The sequence below is a fragment of the Myotis brandtii genome, unplaced genomic scaffold (assembly GCF_000412655.1).
Source record: "Myotis brandtii unplaced genomic scaffold, ASM41265v1 scaffold2430, whole genome shotgun sequence".
Taxonomy (NCBI): domain Eukaryota; kingdom Metazoa; phylum Chordata; class Mammalia; order Chiroptera; family Vespertilionidae; genus Myotis; species Myotis brandtii.
In genome coordinates, this window is record NW_005359196.1 from 45,172 (window position 1) to 48,366 (window position 3,195).

Below are 3,195 nucleotides of genomic sequence, written 5' to 3' on the forward strand. Positions count from 1 at the left end.
TAATCAGCCCTGCTCTGAGCCCAACCAGGGGCTGCACCTAGGGATTGGGCCTGCCCTCTGCCACCTGGGAGCAGGCCTAAGCCAGCAGGTCATTATCTCCTGAAGGGTCCCAGACTGCGAGAGGGCACAGGATGGGCTGAGGGACCCCTCTCCCCCCCGAGTGCACAAATTTTTGTGCACTGGGCCTCTAGTATGTGTGTGTGTATATATATATATATTTTAGAGGCCCGGTGCATGAAATTTATGCACTGGCGGGGGAAGTGGGGGGTGTCCCTCAGCCCAGCCTGTACCATCCTGCAGTCCGGGAGCCCTCGGGGGATGTCCAACTGACGGCTTAGGCACGATCTCGAGCCTAAGCTGGGAGCGGGCCTAAGCCATCAGTTGGACATTCTTAGTGCTGCTGTAGAGGTGGGAGAGGCTCCTGCCACCGCCGCTGCACTCACCAGCTGTGAGCCTGGCTTCTGGCTGAGCGGTGCTCCCTAGTGGGAGTGCACTGACCATCAGGAGGCAGCTCCTGCATGGAGCGTTTGCATCCTGGTGGTCAGTGTGCGTCATAGTGACAGGTCATTCTGCTGTTTGGGCAATTTGCATATTAGCCTTTTATTATATAGGATAATTCTCATATGAGGATATGTTTGTTTTTTTAATCAGTTTTAGAGAAAAAAAAACATCGATATGAGAGAGCAACATTGATTGGTTGCCTTCCATATGCATACAGATGACGCTCCAACCAGCAGAACCACCAAGCTAGGGCTCAATCTACACTTTATTATGTATTTTAATATAATCAGTTGTCTCATAATATTTTTCCAGTCATGCATATTATTTATAGATGATTAATCAAATTGCTATCAATCATTGAGGGAGGGAAGTTGAAAACATCAAAATTGGACTATGGATTTCTCAATTAATCCAGTCAGTTTTACCAGTTTTGCTTCAGATATTTTAAAGCTCTGTTATTATGGGGCAGACAGTTTGGGGAAACATAATTTAAAACAAAACCTTTTGAAAATCTAGCAAACCCCTTCACAAAAGTTGAAGCAAAAGAAAACACTTTTATTATTGAATACGCATTAATCCTGTAATGAACATTATAGGCACTCCACTGAAGAGATTGTAAGGACAGAAAGGAATTCATCCTTTTATATGGTCAAACAGATACAACCCATATCATACATGTGTAGATAAAGGCCAACACAAGAAAGGGGATTTGATTGCACCATTTCTCCATACAGTTCATGCTACACTCATTTGTGTTTACTTATTGATTTTATCTAAAGAAAAATGAATTTCTCCTTTTTCTATAACAGGCCACTGGCTTCTAACTCGGAGCCACTGAAATTAGGCTCTTATTCTCCCAAAGAGACTGTGAGATAGAGGCACTATCTTCCTTTATGGTTATATCATCAGATGGCTCTCAGGTCCTTGAGGAAACAATTCCTTGTTTTAAAACTGTCAAGATGCTTATTTACTTTTTTAAAGATTTTCATACCACTCAAAAGGGCCTTTCCCTTCATCGGGCTTGTAACCAGCACAGAACATGTTGTCGGTGATGCGGATGTGGGTGGAGGCCTTGCAGACCAGTCGCTCCACGATGGGCAGGTTCACCACCTGCAGGACGCTGGGCTGCACCTCGGAAGAACTGGCTACCCACGTCTCCTTCAGGTTGCCCCAGCCTGTCACCCGCCCTTTGAATCCAGCCTGGAGCAACCTGGCTGCCGTCTGCTTGTCGGGCAGGCACACAGGGTGGATGTAGTTGCTGAAGGTGATGGGCCTCTTGAGCTTCAGCAGGGCGATGTCACGGTCCAGGATATCCCTCCAGTTGTACCTGGGGTGGATGTAGATCTTCTCCAGAATGGAGATCTTTTCGATGCCTCGCTCATACCTGGTGCGGGAATGCTTGTCAATGTGCACCAGAAGGTCATCCACAGTGAAGTTCTTGTCCCAAGGGGGGTACAGGAGACAGTGGGCAGCAGTGAGGACCCAGCGGTCACTGATGAGGCTGGCTCCGCACAGCAGCTCCTGGGGACTCTTCCAGAAAAGCATCACCTGCCTGGTCACCTTTGGGGCTGGGGCCATCCATGTGACAGTGAGGGGCAGCGTCCTGCCTTGAGCGCCCCTCTCCAGCTCCCTCCCGGCCAGAGCTGTGCAGCTGAGCCCGGCTCCGGGTCAGGCCCTGCTGTGGACTGACCCCAGTTCTCCTGGTCCCAGATTGTCCATCAGCAGCGTCACTGAAATGCCCTGGGCCTCAGCCATGCCCCCTGCTTATGAGAACTAATAAAGCCAATCCTCCTTGTTTCATTTAGATATATGTTCTTTAATTTTTAAATTTGGGGCTTTCCTAGAAATCTTATTATTTATTTTTAACTTTATTCCCCTTTTTCAGAGAATATGCTTTATATTTCAATGTTTAAAATAATTTACTGAGAATGTTTTATAGCTCAGCTTCTATTCCATTTGCACATGAAAAAATGTGCACACTTTGATTACTTGACATAATCATATATATATATGGTATTTGTCTTTCTCCGACTGACTTATTTCACATATATATACACATATATATTTATATACACACACATTAGAGGCCCAGTGCATGAAATTTGTGCACTTGGCGGGGGGGGTCCCCCAGCCTGGCTTGTGCCCTCTCACAGTGCGGGAGCCCTGTGATCGATTGCCCCCAAAAGGTAGGCCCCAAGGACTCATCCGGGGCTCCTCAATGGATTGTCCCAAAGAGGTAGGCTGGAGCTGGGGGTCCCACCTCTGCAGTGGGCACGGGGCTGCGCACTAAGCGTCTGCATCCTGGTGGTCAGTGTGCGTCATAGTGACAGGTGGTTCTGCTGTTTGGTCGATTTGCATATTAGCCTTTTATTATATAGGACTAGAGGCCCAGTGCACAAAAATTTGTGCACTCGGGGGGAAGGTGGGAGTCCCTCAGCCCAGCCTGTGCCCTCTCGCAGTCTGGGACCCCTCGGGAGATAACGACCTGCTGGCTTTGGCCTGCTCCTGGGTGGCAGAGGGCAGGCCCAATCCCTAGGTGCAGCCCCTGGTCGAGCTCAGAGCAGGGCCAATTGGGGAGTTGGGGCGCCACCCCCTGTCATGCACAGAGCAGGGTGGATCGGGAGGTTGGGATGCCACCCTCAGTCACGCTCAGGGTAGGGCCGATTGGGGGGTTGGGGCACTGCCCCCTGTCAC

General features: G+C 49.2%; 1 pseudogene; it reads right to left on the reverse strand.

The window, feature by feature from the left end:
• Window positions 1-1,476: 1,476 nt before the first annotated feature.
• Window positions 1,477-2,079, reverse strand: LOC102252396 (annotated as a pseudogene).
• Window positions 2,080-3,195: the final 1,116 nt, after the last annotated feature.